The following is an 18,465-nucleotide window of genomic DNA, read 5'->3' on the forward strand; positions in this document are numbered from 1 at the left end:
GCAGTAACGTGAAAATATATTATTATAGCATGAAAAATATATTGTTATAACAATACATTTTTCACAGTATAATGTGATACTGATTTTTTTTTTTTCTGGTGTGGCATCAGTACGCTTCGGTATTTTATACAGCGTCCTTCTTGTGTCAGGAATCTTCAGAACTTTTGCACATGCAAAGAGAAAATATTCACAATATTTCTGCTACTTGTTTTCGTCATGAGACACTCAAGTCTTGCCCTAGAGGATCTTAAACAATGTTTTGAAATATGCACTGACTGTCAAAAGTTGCCCGTAAAAACACTTTTGTTTTTGGTTAAACAATCTATTGTGCCATTTTACAAACCCTAAACTCAAATCCTGTTTGGAATTAGGAATTGCAGGTGAAATGTGTGTTTGTAAAAATCCCTGTAGGGTTGAAGCTCTCCAGTGCTTGAGTTTCACTCCCCTGATGTGATGTATGCCAGGGGTTCTCAGCCTTTTCTGCTTTGAGGCCCGTCTATTCATACTTGTAACGAATCAAGGCCCATTAAAAAGATCCCCAATTATTTTGGCTCATCTATTCTATTAGAATCTAATAATCTATTGTAAAGTGTATTAATGGGATGCAACAAACGAAGTTTAGCGGGGGATATAGAAACGGGTTCTGTCCATCCGTCCGGCTGTCTGCCTGTTCATCCGGTGTTGTTGATGGTATCAAAGGCTCAAAGAGAGAGATTTGAGTGCAAGATGTTTTGAAGAAACTGCACCTTCCTCAGCAGCAGTGAGAACTCACAAGCAACAATACATGCACCACTTCTCTCAGGTCCCAATATTTTCAGATCGGAGCCTGAGAGGCTTCAGCTGGCATGCCTTTGCAAAAATAAGCGCTTGAAAAATTGTTTGGAATGGAATGCTTAGAGAATATTTGGAATCCTACTGCAATAAATACAGTAGAATTAGATCAGAATTAAATTCCTAGCATATACAACATTACAGGCTTGAAAAAATCATATTTTTCTATTCCATTCAGATTAAATTTTATTTATTTATTTACTTTTCAGTTGGTTGTAAATATCTACCACATATTACAACATCAGTAGATATTTTATATTTTTAGATGGAAAATATAAAGTTTTATTTTGCGGAATGACATGCGACCTTTGACCTGGATTTTCATGTGGTTACAATATAAATTGCCTGTTGACATTGAAAAACTACAAAACTAGAAATTAATACAAACAACAATGAATGATTAACCATGTAGCCAGCAGTCCAGGGGCCCTTTAATTTTTTTTTTCCTACAGATTGATTTAAGGTTTTACCTTAAATCGTCATGTGTTGCTGGAATTTCATTATATCCTTCAAAGGTTTGGCTGTTTCATGTCTGCAGGATCCTGCTCCAAGTTTGGGATGGTTGCATGAGATGTGTGGAGGAAAGCAGGTTCATGTTACTTTTGCTTTCTTTCAGCATTGAGGAGTGTAGTTTGTGTTTGTCTAAGCCTCTGACCAAGGGCATGTTTATTTTTTTTGCCAGGGCGGTGGCAGTATATGGCAGTGATTTCATGGTGAAACAATGCTCTAGCTGTGTTTTGGTTCCATAGTGTAATGGCTAGCACTCTGGACTTTGACTCCAGTGGTCTGAGTTCAATTCTCAGTGGAACCACTGAAGCCTTTGTTTGAGGGTTCTGAACTAACATGCACAGACTGTCTCAACTGCTTGGTCAAGCAAGCTGTCATGTCCTAAACCCTTTGTTTCCGTCAAGGAGCTAGTCTTCTGAAAATTAGCTCAATGGTGAGAGCACTGACCTTATAAACCAGCTGGTGTGAAAGTCAGGGCTCCATAGCTCAGTGGTAAGAGCGCTGGTCTTGAAAACCAGAGGTTGTGAGTTCAATCCTCACTGGGGCCTGTAAGGGATGTTTTGAATGTAGAAAGGTGATCCAGGCAAAAGAGGGGATATTGAGAACACTGACAGAAGGTGAACAAGTGCTGCTCATGATTTCTCATCACCTGAAGACCACTTTTTGCTCTGGAGAATGATATGGACAGTTTGAAGATCAGTGAGATGACTGAGGACCTGAAGGTGTCTTTTGTGTGCAATTTCTGCAAAACGCTTTGCACAGTTGATAACATCAACCAAAAAAAGACCTCCAATGAAGCCTATAATGAATTCGGAAATAACTCAGATGCTCATGAGTACTTGGGAAAGCAATAGACCCCTTCTGTGTGGTGGCAGGTGATAATTTCTTCTGGGGGACAACCAGACCCTGTCTTTCCTGTGAGCAATGCTGAATCAGACCCTCCAGGATTTCACGATGTTGCCATTTGCAACATCAACACAAATTCAACCAATCCCTGCAAATTCAGGGCGGTGTTGCAATTATATCCAATCACCGCAACTTTCCCGCAAATTTGACCAATTCTTGGCGTCGTCTTGAGGTGACGTCGACAAACTACCTTCTGCCTTACTTCCGTGTTTCCGTTCAAGAGAAGCAGCATGTGCGAGTCAGTGTTTATATAGGCTTAAATTCTGTTACTGAAAGTGTGTTATGTTTACAGTGAAGGACTGTGTGCACTTTACATTATTTTTTACTTAATACAAGAAATTAATGGATGCCAACATTTTTGCCAAAATGGTATTTTATTTTCCATTGTTTAGGCAGTTTCAGCATCATACTGTGAGATTCTGTTCAAATTGTTTTTTTTTCTTCTATGAAGCCTGAGCCATTTATTTTATTAGTTTATAATTATTGTTTAATTTAGTCTTCAGGAGAGACTGCCTGCACACAGTACTAGTATTAATAATTGTTTTTCTTACATGAAAGATGAGGCATTTATATTATATTTGAAGGTAACTTCATGTTGTGCTGTGAGGTTCTCTGCACTTTAACTTTTGAACCAACAGGTGCATTTGGATAAGTAAAGCCTATTTTTCTGCATTTTTGTAGTCCTGGTAATCTTTTATATTGGTAAAGTTGTTTATAGGACCATTTCTCAGTGTCTTTGTTTTTTTAATCAATAGTTTTTCAGTAATAACTTAATATTTAACATATCACTCAATTTTAATCACAAAAAGAGAAAATTGCAACAATTTCTTGCAACTTTCACTTCCTCCCTCAATGTAATCGCAACAAAAACCTAAAAAACACCGCAACTTTCATCGCAATTTTTTGGAAACCCCCCGCAACATCAGACGTTTTAGCCCGCAACAATCACAAAAAAAGCCTGTGAAATCCTGGGGGGACTGACTAATAGGTCTGAAATATGGTTCATTTTTGCCCTGTTTTTGGTTGTTCCGATCGTTCAAACAGAGGAAAACAAAAAGTATTACTGTCTCCCTGGAACTTTGTCTTGAACTTCTGACTGTGGCTTATTAACTTGACTTGGGCATTTCATCAGAAAGGAAATATCTCTGAACTGGGAGTAGGAGATGTTTTTCACTGACAGTTTTTATCTGTAACTGTCAGTGAATCCCTTTGTTTCACTCCAGCTTCAATAGCCCACAACAGCAATGGCACGTGAGAAAAGTTCTCTCTAAGGCCTGCCATACAGTCGCAGTTTGTGACCATGATCTTGCCATTTTATTAACCAACAATCCATGAAGTTAGATATTTTTCAGTCGTTCTTTGCAAGTGCTTAACCTGGAATAGAGCAGAGGTTGTATTCATTCACGTAACTTACTTGCAAGTTTATGTCCGGTGAATTAAGTGGTGGTCAGGCAAACTGATTTAGCTGCTGGCATGAAAAGAATTAGTGAAACTGTCAGCAGAGGGTCCTCAAGGTTCTGCTTTGGGCTGAATCTACGATAGCTAGGTGCTTGTTTATGGCTCCATAGCTCAGTGGTTAGAGCACTGGCCTTGTAAACTAGGGGTGGTGATTTCAATTCTTACTGGGGCCTTTGACCTACCTTCTGAAGATAGAGAGTTCTGATCTGAAATATTGGGACTGAGGAAAAGTGTTGTCTGGATCATTCCTTGCTTATAAGTTCTCACTGTTTCTTCAAAACAGTTCTGCTCAATTCTCTATCAGTGAGCCAGTTGATATCAACAAAAAGACTACAGCTAAAACTCTAAAGGATTCTTATCATGCTGCACATATTTGTAAGTTCCTGGTTACACAATTATAAATTTAGACTATGTAGCGCAAGGAAACTTGGGACAAGAAGTCTGTGAGATATGCATGGAAAAAGCATGAGGTTGAGAAAATTGCTTTTTTTTTAAAGAACCAAAAACACTGGTCAGCTTTTTTGGGTTGGAGTTCTCATCACCTGAAAACCACTGGCTGCTGCTGAGGATGGCCCCACATGAAGAGCCTGAAGATCAGTGAAGTCACTCATGGTGCTTATGGTTTGTCTCTTGAGGTCTTGGCCTGTCCAGTGTTTTTGTTAGCTCAGATGAGAAAGTAGCCAGAATGTACAGCCCACAGCCCACTCTACGATTGACGCACTGCATTATTTAAAATGCGTGTCCATTTTTTGCGAGGCAAATAGTAAACAGAAGCTAACTGCAGCTAGGAACTAAAGTTGTGAGTGACGTTACAGCAGTTTCTGTGGGCTGTTTTGAGGATTGCCACAGGGGCTTCAAGGTTCTGCTGTGGCCCCAATCTTTAGCTGCTGTGAAAGTCAGGGCTCCATAGCTCAGTGGTAAGAGTGCTGGTCTCGTAAACCAGAGGTCGTGTGTTCAATCCACATTGGGGCCTGTAAGGGACATTTTGAATGGAGAAAGATGATCCAGACAAAAGAGGGGATATTGAGAACACTGACCCCAGAAGGTGAGCAAGTGCTGCTCATGATTTTTCATCACCTGAAGACCACTTTCTGCTGGTGAGAATGGCCCCATTTGAACAGTTTGAAGATCAGTGAGATCACTGTGGATGAGACTGAGGACCTGAAGGTGTCTTTGGTGTGCAATTTCCGCAAAACACTTTGCACTCAAGTCTCCATCAATGCACAGTTGATAAAATCAACAAAAAATGAGTTGAAGGGGGACCACATGATGATGGCTGGTGAGAAGACGTGTTTGGACAGCATGCAGTCACCTTATCAGAGAAGTTTGCTTTTTATCCAGTTGTCTTTATGTTTAAACTTTTTTTATTTATTTTTTTTAGTTCTAAAAAAAATTCCTGAGGTCCAGACCTCAGTGACCTTATAGCTGGCGACAGACATGATTTTAATACAGCCTAATTCCCAATAAAGCTGTTCTCATTTACATTTTTTTCTGTTTCGGTTATCAGGCAATGGAACGAGTATGAAACAGTGACTAAAACGTGGCCTATTAAAACAACATGTTCACCAGCAATCACATCCAAGCCATTTTCACGCTGCTGCTCTGCACCGAGAAAATTCCTGTTTTATAACCTCAGTGTCATCTGACAAAATCAGCATGCACATAATTTTAAAGAAAACAACCGTGCAGTGATTGATAGTTACTATATTTCCATATAAAACGATTACTCAGAGAGAAAGTTTGAAGAGACAATGTGTTTTCCTTATGTTTTCTCTCACGCAGTGCACAGCCTCTGTCTGCCTGGGAAACCAACCACAAGAAGGATGTTTCGCTTTCAGTCAGGGATGATTCGGCCTCATCTGCCCTGGAGTGAATAAACCGTTTAATCCTCTGGAGACAAAGATATCGTCTCCCGAAAACAGCTAATATTTGTCCAAAAACTCACAAGATTTGTTGCTAGTCACTTTTTTTTATTTAAAAAAGTCACTAAGTTGGCAATAATGCTTCGAGAACTGACTGTTCACTTGTTGCCTAATATTTCCCACTTCTTGACAGGTGCCACTGTAACGAGATAATCAATGTAATTCACTTCACCTGCCAGTGGTGTTAATGTTATGGCTGATCGGTGAATATTAATGTACTATGTATGTATGACTGAAGAACAGATCGAGCCTGTATAATTGTGTAAAGTGTTATTTATATAATGACAGAAGTCTATATCTCGGGGGGGGGGGGGGGGGGGGTGCAGGATCCTAGTACTTGGCCCACAGTAAGATAATGGACTATGCCATTTTGTGTAGAAAGGAGAAAGACTTTAACCCACCAAAGTTATTATCTATCTATCTATCTATCTATCTATCTATCTATCTATCTATCTATCTATCTATCTATCTATCTATTTTCTTTCACTCCTCCCTACCACTTTGCCCCATTTTGCACAGATAAAAATGGATGCTGGGAAGAAGAATGACAATAAAATACAATTAAATTAAATTTTACCTGTAAAATGCTTTTATCAATGGACATTGTCACAAAGCAGCTTTACAGAAATATATAAATCCCAGATATAAATGTTACATATATAGAATTTATCCTGAAGGATGAAGCCAGAAGGCGATGGTGGCAAGACGGGGTCACTGGTATCTCAGGAGTCGCATGTGTAGCGAGAGAGCGAGGGGGTCGGGCAGATGGAAAGAGAAACCCTCCTCTAAATACACACAATTTCAAACTGAAAGTCTGCAATGTAATTGGACAGTCAATTCAAAATATTTTTGGTTGTTTATTTTATAACAGACATTTTCTCGAGTATTTAATGAAAGAGAGAGAAAAAACAGCTGCTGGTCTTGGTAATACTAATATATAGATTGAGGCGCTGCCTAAAAGCAGAGCTCCCATCTGTTTCTGGGTTGTAGAATTTTCTTATGTCATAGCCAGCCTCTTTTGTTTTATATCGAGAATTATTAAAAAAAATTAAAAATAAAAATTCAGGTATGACATGCGCACATCGTGCATGGAGATTTTCCCGCCATCATTGGGTCGCCTGTGATGGCAGGTACGCGAGTACACGACACACAGTGACATCGGGCGACAACAGCAACAAGTTACTCACTACTATACTGTCCTGACTACTACTCTACTTCACACTTCACTACTCACTCCACTAGTTGTTGGGTTTCCTGTGGTGGCAGGAACACACAGGACCGAAACCATCAGAAAACAACTCAATGGGTTTCTTTATGTATCCACACTCTATGCCTATGGGGCTCCCCTCACACGGGCCGGAGCTCCGCTAACACATAGTCTGGTGGTTATTTCTCAATAGGGCGCTCCATAACACTTTCATGCACAACTAGGGGTAAAAGCTGCCAAACATTTTTTTTAGTCAGAAGGGGTCCTAACAAGTAGAAATAGGGTGGTTGGCATCTTTGAAAATGCCTATGACCCTGCTTTGGCAGCCGTTTTGGAAACTGCCATAGATATTTAACAAAATAAGATCTTGGGAGCAATGAAGAACAATTAATATGCTGCAAAGCACAATCCTTCTTGTACAGAGGAAAAAATTGTACAGTTTTTACATTTTCATGAAATGTCAGCCATGTTAGTATTCCAATATGGCTGCTGAAGAACGATATTATGAAATTAATTTTTTAAAGAGATAAAGAATTTTGTTGTTTAAACACGTTTCAACAGCTAATAAATTTACCGGTGACATTAACAGTATTGACACCAATTAAGAATTAAGGAACATACAAGAACATTTATTTCTGCAAAGTATGAAATGTTTATTGTGAACATCATAGCAATGTCTTCAATATTAACAGGGCTGAAGATTAATAACACTAATATATCCTTTTAAACAGCTTCAGTAATGTACATTTTGTACAGCTAACACTTAATTATCACTGACCCAAGAGCATGTTCTTAGCTAGATACCCTACTCATCCTCAGGGTCACAATTGTTTATGCAGTTGGCAGACCATTCACATTCGCCATGGGTTTTGACCTTGTTGCTTTTTCAGTCTTGTTATTTCTGTTGCATTTGTGAATTGAGAATAGCATGTTTTATGCCACTTGATGCTATTGGGGTCCAGATTCATGTGCTTTTGTAAATATTCAAAAAACTCAAAATGTTCCTCATCTTTATATCTTATGCGTTCTTCAGCTTTGGTCTTTAAAGTCATCATTCCTGATTCACTTGCTTGACGTAAAGTTTTGTCATTCTTGTTCCTTCCACAGTCTCGTTGACATATGAAGCACTTCTGGAAGTCAATATCCCTTCCTCTTTTTCTCTTCTTGGAGCTGAATAAGGGTTCCATGACTGACTAAAAAACAAGGGATCCACAACACAAATAGTCGTGTCTCAGTGTACAGTTTTTAAAAATGTGAGACTTAGAAATGAGTGCAAAAACTCATACTTAATGTAGCTTTGGATCCGTTAGCTCCATTCCTATAGAGACCGACTACTTTATATAAAATATATGTCTTCACCAAATTCACGTGTTCTTGTCTTTGTTCCAGCTCCAAGGTGTCTTCATCCAGGCTGTGTTAAAAACTGGCAAGCAGGCAATCTGTCTAGTTTACAATGTCTTGTAAGGCTGTCTTGTACTGTCTTGTACAATATCACATCTGCACCTTGTCTCCCATTTTATAAATAATATGCATCATGTTACAAAACACATCAGTGTTTAATTGGCAGAGGAAAACTACTTTCGTGTTGAATAAAGCCACTGATTTTCTCTGTTTTCAGGTACACTGCTGCACCTTCTAGGATCTTCTAGATTGCTGCCTCTGGAACAAGTGACCTTATTGGCTGCTTTTTCCAGTTCTTCCAAGAAAAATCAAACCAAAATGTTTGAAGTATCATATTTTTAAGTGAATAAAAGCAGGTCTCTGATTGGACAACATAACATATGTTGCACACTCATAACAAACAATATATATTGCAGGTAATGGAGTGAAATTTCTTTGATACCCATAATGCTTCAGTGGTCAACCTGTAGGCAGTTATGAACTATGGCTTACACTTGTTATTTTGGTTATTTAAAATTGTTAAATTATTATATTTTTCTGCTTTTCCATGACTTTTGAAATATTTTAAAACATTCTATTTGTAGTTTTTTTTTTTATTTCAGTATGCTTGAAGTGAATGGTGGACCAAATCTGATATATATATATTTTTTTTTAAATTTGGAATTTAGCATTATTTTATATTGGAAAGCCTTCATTAATGATAAGTGTGGATGTTATTTAATATAACCACATTATTTCTAACCATCAAAGACATATAATTTTTGACACCAAGATCATGTTTGTATCTTCCTGGAAGGTAAAATTACATATTTTTATTACATTTCTGGCAGCCATATTGAATTCCAAGAGGGCCACCAGATAAAATCCTTGTTGGTAGATACCAGAACATCTATTGAACTAAAAACTTAGGTTTAACCACAACTTTTATGGTGTAGATTGCTCCAGGAGTCCATACATTTAGGTATTCAAGATTGTCCAATAGTCAGTTTCAAAATGGCTGCCAAGGGATAGTCAGAGGCATTTCCAAAGATGCCAACCACCATATTTCTGTCTCTTAGGAACCATTTTAACTAAAAAAAAACATGGTTGGCAGCTTTTACCCCTAGATGTGCGGGGGGGGGGGGGGGGGGTTTATAATACCATTTTTATCCTCCAGACTAACAGCCCACAAGGTGGCGTGCATGACTGGTAATTACTATTATAACACTGGCCACTTGGCAGTGTGTATGACTGGTAATTACTAACACTGGCCACTAGGCGGTGTGTATGACTGGTAATTACTATAACACTGGTATGGTGGCAGGCACGCACGGGACCGAAACCATCAGAAAACAACTTGATGAGTTTCTTTATCCATCCACACTCTATGTCTATGGGGCTCCACTCACGCGGATCAAGAACGCACACCAATGCAGATAATAGTATAGAGTCTGTGTGGACACAAAAGAAGGCATTGGTGCAAATGACATCACCTGTGCAGCACCGCTGACCTGGAAATCAAAGTCCTTCCCATACCATGCAGCGCAAAGGGCAGCACCGATCTCCGTAGCCCTCGGCCTCTCGCCTATTACATACCTCAGGTTACAGTGGAGGGCTAGTCTTCTGGGAACCGCAAAAGTTTGTCTCCCCACTCGCATCTGTATTGCAACGTGCCTTGCCAGATGGCAGTAGGTACCATTTTTATGATGGTCTTTGGTATGACCCGATCGTGAGTAGAACTCGTGATCGACCAAAAGGAGCATGCAATTGAAAAAATCTGGGCATGTTAGCTCAGATGCTGCAAACAAAGCCTTCAGAAGTTCCACTGACAGTTGAACTCACATTACTGGAGTTAAAGTTCAGAGTGCTAACCGTTACACCATGGAACCAAAACATAGCTGTAGGATTGTTTTCAGCACCAAATTACCGGCATATACTGACATTGCCCAGGCAAAAAAAACCCACAGTCTTTGATATGCATAAACCACACTCCTCAATGCTGAAACCCGGGATTGAACCAGGGACCTTTAGATCTTCAATCTAACGCTCTCCCTACTGAGCTATTTCAGCAAGCACATTGTTTGAAGCTCATTGTGCCAAATTCGGGCTAGGCATGGCACATCAGGGTGGTGTAAGCAGCAGCCTTATTTGTTGCGACGGTTGCATTTCTTGCAATGGGCTGTCGACGAGCCTCGCGGCGCGTGCTTGGTGCAAGCAGTGAACGTGGGTGAAAACGGAGGCTTTGGCTGACGTGGCTTTGCGAAAGTAAGTGCTGCAAATGGGTTTTTTTGTTGCACATGATTCTTAATCTCTCAGTTAGTTGTGGCTGAATGGTGAAGGTGATGAACTTGAAATCTGTTGGGGTTTCCCCGCACAAGGTTCAAATCCTGCTGGCTATGTGTGGTGTGATGTTTGAGGCCTGTCGAGTTTTACCTTTATTGGTTTGGCTGCTGGTGGATTGGTTTCACCTGTGCTCTTGGTGTGATGCATGGCGGTGGTCTAATTTTGATCACCGCACATAGGTATTTGAGCAGTGACCCAAGTGCATCACCAACTCACGTGATCAGCACAAGACCTGCGTGCAGACAACGATGCGTCTCAGTTTGGTGTCTGGCCAAGTGGACTACAGAGCAGTGTTCGGCTAGCGGTATCCAGTGGAGAAGCGTTCTTCTATCTTGATCCTGAGGTCTGTTAAGTCCTGCTTACTAATGTTCGGGATGGTGTACTGATACCATGCTGAAATCTAGTTTTGCATCTTAAGGTACTGAAACGGATGCCTTGATGATTCCCTATGCAATTCAGCATGCTTACGAGTAAGTTTGAGATTCTCTTTGCCATACGATGGGTGAAAACTGGTCATTGCAGTCCATTGTAGGGTTTCATTTTACAGCGCTGGCTTTATTTAGCAGCGCTGCCCTTAGACGGTTGTACAGTACATCCAGTGAATCAACTAGGCTAGGTCGTAGACTCGTTCACGTCCAACCTGAGGATTTTGCCTCCCTGAAGCGTATGCGTTTTGAAACGAAGTGCAGCAAAGCATCTCCTGACATTTGTCCACGCTGTCACGAGGCCCCGTGTGCAGTCATGGCCACCTGGTTAAAGCGATGTCCTTGACGTCCACTCAACGTCTCCCACGCTGCTTTGAATGTGCTGCCGACTCCATCTGAAATTTGGTTTGCCTAAAGGCAGCCGAAGCCTTGTTTTGTGGTGGCTTTTACCCGAGCTTGTCTGGCAAAAGAGGTATCTGTCCTAACTGGAAAGGGCTTCTCTCCCAGACAGGTCGAGTCAAAGCACTGTCGTAAAACGTTTGCAGAAAAGTCCGTCTTTTCTGCAAACTTGTAAAAGCACTGCCCAGAGTATTGCAATAGTTAGCCAAGCGCATGGCCCATGCGTGAGAGCAACATGAGACCTCAGCATGTTCTACGCCGGATTCAGTATCATTGCAGTCCATTGACTCCTGTGTCATCGCCCGAGACAGTGCTTTGACTCGACCTGTCCATCACTTTCTGACCCAAGTGCATTGCCAACTCACGTGATCAGCTCAAGACCTGGGTGTGATCAATGATGCGTCTCGCTTTGGTGTCTGGCCGAGCGGACTAGGAGCAGTGTTCGGCTAGCGGTATCCAGTGGAGAAGCGTTCTTCTATCTTGATCCTGAGGTCTCTTAAATCCTGCTTACTAATGTTCGGGATGGTGTACTGATACCATGCTGAAATCCAGTTTTGCATCTTAAGGTACTGAAACGGATGCCATGATGTTTCCCTACGCAATTTAGCATGCTTATGAGTAGGTTTGAGATTCCCTTTGCCATATGATGGGTGAAAACTGGTCATTGCAGTCCCTTCTAGGGTTTCATTTTACAAGACTGGCTTTATTTAGCAGCGCTGCCCATAGACGGTTGTACATCCAGTGAATCAACTAGGCTAAGTGATCCAGACAAAAGATGGCATATTGAGAACACTGACACCAGAAGATGAGCAAGTGCTGCTCATGATTTCTCATCATGTGAAGACCACTTTCTGCTGGTGAAAATGGCCCCAGATGGACAGTTTGAAAATCAGTGAGAAGACTGAGGACCTGAAGGTGTCTTTCATGTGCAATTTCTGCAAAACACTTTGCACCCCAGTCTCCATCAATGCACAGTTGATAACATCAACAAAAAAAAAGACTTCAAATGAAGACTATAATGAATTTGGAAATAACACAGATGCTCATGACTACTTGGTAAAGCAATAGACCCCTTGTGTGTGGCGTCAGGTGATAATTTCTTCTGGGGGACAACCAGACCCTGTCTTTCTTGTGTGCAATGCTTAATGGGTCTTAAATATGGCTCATTTTTGCCCTGCTTTTGTTGTTCTGATCGTTCAAACAGAGGAAAACATAAAAAGTATTACTCTCTCCCTGGAATTTTGTCTTGAACGTCTGATTGGGGCTTAGGAACTTGACTTGAGCATTTCTTCAGAAAGAAATATCTCTGAACTGGGAGTAGGAGATGTTTTTCACTGAAAGTATTTATCTGTAACTGACAGTGAATCCCTTTGTTTCACTCCAGCTTCGATAGCCCACAACAGCAATGGCACGTGAGAAAAGTTATTTCTAAGGCCTGCCATACAGTCGCAGTTTGTGACCATGATCTTGCCATTTTATTAACCAACAATCCATGGAGTTAGATATTTTTCAGTCGTTCTTTGCAAGTGCTTAACCTGGAATAGAGCAGAGGTTGTATTCATTCACGTAACTTACTTGCGAGTTTATGTCCGGTGAATGAAGTGGTGGTCAGGCAAACTGATTTGGCTGCTGGCATGTAAAGAGTTAGTGAAACTGTCTCCGATTCTTGCTTTTTGTAGGCATCTTTGCAGTGATTGCTAGGATGCTACAAGTTTTGTTATTGGGTGTAAACAAACCACAGCTGCTGGATTCAAAATCTTCCCTGCCCTTCCCTTTCAGCCAACAATAAGTTTTGTTTTTATATATATTTTTTTTATTACAACAGAGAAAATGCTGTGAGAAGGTACATTCCAACATCCATGTAGGTAAACCTAGGCCACAAATGGACATCATCACTCCAGTCGTTTCAGGTAATTTTGCACGGACCATAACAATAATAAGCTCTAACTTCTGCATGTAGTATCTATCCGTTGCTTCTCTCATCCAAGCAATCCGGAAGAATAGCTTTTTTTAGTGGTAGCTTTTTTTTGAACTGCAGATGTCTGACATTTCCAATATCACTTGCCTTCAGTATGTAAACAAAGTTCATTTGTCCCCCAGGACAAGGGCAGTCACAGTTGCTAATCTAAGTGTGACGTCAGTGCAAGGGGTCTGTTGCAAATTTTGGCAATGTGCCACAAACTTATTGAAGGGAACTTATTTATAATCTTACTATCTGGTGTGACCCAGATGAGGATGGGTTCTCTTTTGAATCTGCTTGCTCTCAAGGTTTCTTCCTCATGTCATCTCGTGGAGTTTTTGGTTGTTTCTCAGAGACGAACCCTTAAATGTTGTACGAAAAAAAAATCCTTCAAGATTGTTTCCCAGCAAAACAAGTCCTAGCTACTGACGTAAGCAGTTCTTGGTTCTGGACCAGCAAAGATTTGGTGGCACTCTGGGACCAGTTTTCCCGGCTGAGAGCTGGTTCTTTGGCTGTGGAAACTTCAAAACTGGCTCAAGATTAGACACCAGCTCGGAACCAGCCCTCAATGGAAAAGTGGTGACTTGGTGGACAAGTGGTATTCAAGGATCAGCAGAGGATCCTCAAGGTTCTGCTTTGGGCTGAATCTACAATAGATAGGTGCTTGTTTAGAGCACTGGCCTTGTAAACCAGGGGTGGTGATTTCAATTCTCACTGGGGCCTCTGATCTACCTTCTGAAGGTAGAGAGTTCTGATCTGAGATATTGGGACTGAGGACAAGTGGTACCTGTATCATTCATTGCTTGTGAGTTTTCACTGTTTCTTCAAAACAAATCAGTGAGACAGTTGATATAAAAAAAGACTGCAGCTAAAACTAAAGGATTCTTATCATGCTGCACATATTCATAAGTTCCTGGTGACACAATTATAATTTTGGACTATGTAGTGATAGGAAACTTGGGACAAGAAGTCTATGAGATATGCATGGAAAAAGCATGAGGTTGAGAAAATTAGTTGTTGGTTTTTTTAAGAACCAAAAACACTGGTCAGCTTTTTTGGGTTGGAGTTCTCATCACCTGAAAACCACTGGCTGCTGCTGAGGATGGCCCCACATGAAGAGCCTGGAGATCAGTGAAGTCACTCATGGTGCTTCTAACCATGTCTCTTGAGGGCTTGGCCTGTCCAGTGTTTTTGTTAGCTCAGATGAGAAAGTAGCCAGAATGTACAGCCCACAGCCCACTCTACGATTGACACACTGCATTATTTAAAATGCGTGTCCATTTTTTGCGAGGCAAATAGTAAACAGAAGCTAACTGCAGCTAGGAACTAAAGTTGTGAGTGACGTTACAGCAGTTTCTGTGGGCTGTTTTGAGGATTGGCACAGGGGCTTCAAGGTTCTGCTGTGGTGTAAGAGATTGGCCCAGGCCACCTTACTAGACAGGTCATGACAGGGGATAATCAGAAAAAATTGGGGTCAGAATTTTTATTGTTGATTATAGTTCTGTAAACAATCCAGAATTTATTTAAATTTGGGGACAGTCAAAATTTTCAATATGGCTGCCAAAGTCCAAGATGGCCGATTTTCACTAAAACTTCTCATTTTTTCAAACAATAATTTATATTTTGCCATATTTTCACAGGGTATGGGGGCCTTATATGATTCCTGAACATTTCATACTATTGTATAATAATTATTAGGCCTATAGCAAAACTTAGTCATCCAATTTGTAATTGTGGAAATAGTTTCACTTTCACTTTAGGGTGAGCATGTGAGCATAGGGTGAGCAATGATAACAACATCTTTAATTAAGTTCAATGACATGGACAGTCTGGGCCCTATAATGTTAGATAGCCTACTTGTGACAATTACGGCGTGAAGTGGACTTAAAGACGTTGCGCAGTTTGCTATATATTGTCTAGTGAGGGCGAATTCGAAACTTTCCTCTAAGATATGCAATAGCAAGCATGTGCTACTCAACCACATGATAGCGATTTAAAAGGTAAGAAAGTATTATTAACATTGTATATGCCCAGATCTAGGTGGGGTTAGCCACCTGGGGGACCCTGGTCTGGAAAATTTTCATTTTCAGGCCTGTTCTCTTAGAGTTCTTTGTAGGCCTATAAATAGGCTTGTACACATAGGTGTATATGTATGAAGTTAAAATTATATTAATCTAATAAGGTAAACATTTTTATTACATACTGATTTGTAGGCCTATCAATATTGCATTTTTGAGAGGGTGCATTTTCCATGTTTCAGCAAAACAATGTTATCATCTGGACCATTTTTATCTCTGTCTCCTGAGGAGAAATGCTTACTCTGCAACTGTGAATTGTCTGGAAAGGATGTAAAACCTATTCAGCAGACTGGCTTTCAGACCCTAAAAGAGACTGCAAAACTGTGGTCTTAATTAAAGATGTTGTTATCATTGCTCACCCTATGCTCACATGCTCACCCTAAAGTGAAAGTGAAACTATTTCCACAATTACAAATTTGATGACTAAGTTTTGCTATAGGCCTAATAATTATTATACAATATTATAAAATGTTCAGGAATCACATAAGGCCCCCATACCCTGTTAAAATATGGCAAAATATAAATTATTGTTTGAAAAAATGAGAAGTTTTAGCGAAAATCGGCCATCTTGGATTTTGGCGGCCATATTGAAAATTTTGACTGTTCCCAAATTTAAATAAATTCTGGATAGTTTACAGAACTATAATCAACAATAAAAATTCTGACCCCAAATTTTTTCTGATTATCCCCTGTCATGACCTGTCTATACCCTATTGACCCATTTCACGTGACGTCACGAGGTCACGTGATCTTCGTTATCTGCCATTTTGGACAGCAAGGCCGCTCATAGAACTTAGACAAACCCGTTCTAATTATCAAGTGTGTGGGAGTAGATCTTTCGAGAATGGTTATATCTTGTTCAGCATTTGGTGTAATCTTCTAATTCAATACTCCTAGTACATCTGTTAAGTTGAGTTTCGGATTGAATGATAGCTGCATACTTAGAAACTAGACAGTCTCTAACGTTTAAAATGGCTATGCCTAGCCCTACTACCCTGGCCTAGTCTATGACAATGTTTTATCTTTTTGGCTCATCTATGCCTTTGAAAGGCCAATCCATAGTAGGGATGCCAAAACTAAAAAAAATCTTGACCGACCACCGAGCCTCATTAGCCGGTTAAAGTCGGTTAACCTATGAGTTTAAACAGGGATGCAGATGGCGGATGCCGGTTCACGGCTGAAACGCGCAGATCTGATTTTTTTCTTTAGGGGGGCGTTGGAGTGTCTGAATAATTTCATCAGAGTAAATTCTGTATTAAAATTACTACATAAGCAAATGCCTTACAGTCCATGAAAAATTGGAAGTATGAGAAGAAAGCTGCCTGCGTTTTCACGGAAGCTGCGCAGATTTACTGTTTTTCAGACAAAAACATACATATTTACAACCCTGTCATTATCTGGAACTGAGTTTAAATTTCGAACATTATTAAGATAAAACGTCCTGCATAGTCTCTTTATGATAAACGTCTTAATGCCACTTACCCGTGAGGTTATCAAGTACACATTCTTCTTCGGGAACTTCCTGAGGTATAGTTGGGATACCCATCCCGCAACAAAATATTTATAAGCTTCCAGGCTCTTGTAAGCTTTGAGGGCTTTGCCAGTGTAACACGATTCACGATTAACGAGAAAATTGTAAATATCGTGGTAGGCCAGATCGGGCAAATCGCCGGCACCGCAGCTCCGAATTTCCCTGAACAAGGATTGCGGCAAGTTGTACAGATCTGCAATCCCCAACCTGGAACACTTTTCCACGTAACGCTGCCTCACGTCACCTTCAAGATGCTGAACAAACTTAGACAAGTAATCGCGCGATGTAGATGGGGTATTTTCCGAATTTTCTTGGGGATTACTGCCTGGATCCATTACGCTCGCACAAGGTAAACTATCCTGAAGCCGTCCAATATGCCGGAGTGGGTGGAGTACACACGTGCGGGTCACGTGACTGCAAATCCTCAATACCAGCTTTCTGCACCTCCAATCCAGTGTCACTAACCTGATCCAGTGTTAAGTGCAGCTCAGGGTTCTTTTCATTGCCGCATAAATCTTTCGCCTTTTACTAAATATTTCCGGAGCGAGACATGTTAATGAGTTCAACATATTTTTGTAAGCTTTTCGTGATTTTTGGAACAGAATTCAAGCGGAAAAGTCTTTTTTGAAGAGTAACCTTTGAAGGATATAATGCAATTCCAGCTGCATGGACGCAGCTTTTTGTGGGTTGCTTGGCTCGTTGGTCTAGGGGTATGATTCTCACTTCGGGTGCGAGAGGTCCTGGGTTCAACTCCCGGATGAGCCCAAGTTTTACTTTAAATGGTCGATCTGAACTGCCAGTGACATGGATTTCACTTGGCTGCATTGTTCTCAAAGCACGAGTTTAATGAAAGTTGCATCAGAAAATCCCCAGTTTTGTGTGTGTGATGTGCTCAAATACACTGTAAAGTTGGCGGATAAATAAAAAAAAAGAAGATTCTTGCGTCTGAATTCTGTTCCAAAAATCACTAAAAGCTCGTCCGCCATTATTAGATCGCAGATTTACAGGTCGGCGGCGCTGCACGCGTGATGTCATTTGCGCCAGAACCTTCTTTTGTTTCCACCCGGACTCCATCCTACTCTCTGCAGTGGTGTGGGTTCTTGATACCGATTCTTTTGAAAAAGACACCAAAGCTCTTCAAATTCATCCTCAATCTTTGGTTAGATGTCTAAGGATGATTTAGAACCTATAGCCATGGAGAAAGAGGCAGGTGAATACACAAGCCAAGTCACTCGTGAAGAAGAAGAGCAGCAACTGCGCCAGCTGTTTTCTGGAACCCGGGAAGTTAATACATGGTACAAATCATAGTTTGCTATTTTTTTTAACTGATTTGGTGTTCAGCTTTCACAGTTATGATAAAGCAGTGTCTCTTTGTAATTGTGACCTTTGTAAGCTCACTTGCTCGGCAGAAGGCTCAATAATGGCAGTAAATAGACACTTACTGTCACTTTACAGTGCTGGAGCTGCAGGAGCAGGTGGCGCACAACAGGCAGGAATTTGTTCGGATTCACCTCCAAA

The 18,465-nt window shown here is 40.6% G+C and overlaps 1 protein-coding gene and 6 non-coding genes across 7 annotated transcripts in view; 5 read left to right on the forward strand and 2 right to left on the reverse strand.

The window, feature by feature from the left end:
• LOC132891405 (rap guanine nucleotide exchange factor 2-like) overlaps nucleotides 1-18,465 on the reverse strand; it is a 57,502-nt gene that overhangs the window by 31,531 nt on the left and 7,506 nt on the right. The window lies entirely within an intron of this gene.
• Nucleotides 1,571-1,642, forward strand: trnaq-uug (transfer RNA glutamine (anticodon UUG)). The gene has a single exon. It is a non-coding gene; the product is annotated as a tRNA-Gln (tRNA).
• On the forward strand, nucleotides 1,814-1,886 carry trnas-uga (transfer RNA serine (anticodon UGA)). Its single transcript has one exon. It is a non-coding gene; the product is annotated as a tRNA-Ser (tRNA).
• trnat-cgu (transfer RNA threonine (anticodon CGU)) lies at nucleotides 4,603-4,675 on the forward strand. The gene has a single exon. It is a non-coding gene; the product is annotated as a tRNA-Thr (tRNA).
• On the reverse strand, nucleotides 10,209-10,281 carry trnaf-gaa (transfer RNA phenylalanine (anticodon GAA)). The gene has a single exon. It is a non-coding gene; the product is annotated as a tRNA-Phe (tRNA).
• On the forward strand, nucleotides 17,432-17,542 carry LOC132892221 (U5 spliceosomal RNA). Its single transcript, XR_009655407.1, has one exon. It is a non-coding gene; the product is annotated as a U5 spliceosomal RNA (small nuclear RNA).
• On the forward strand, nucleotides 17,641-17,712 carry trnap-cgg (transfer RNA proline (anticodon CGG)). Its single transcript has one exon. It is a non-coding gene; the product is annotated as a tRNA-Pro (tRNA).

This window comes from Neoarius graeffei, chromosome 9 (genome assembly GCF_027579695.1).
Source record: "Neoarius graeffei isolate fNeoGra1 chromosome 9, fNeoGra1.pri, whole genome shotgun sequence".
NCBI classification, from domain to species: domain Eukaryota; kingdom Metazoa; phylum Chordata; class Actinopteri; order Siluriformes; family Ariidae; genus Neoarius; species Neoarius graeffei.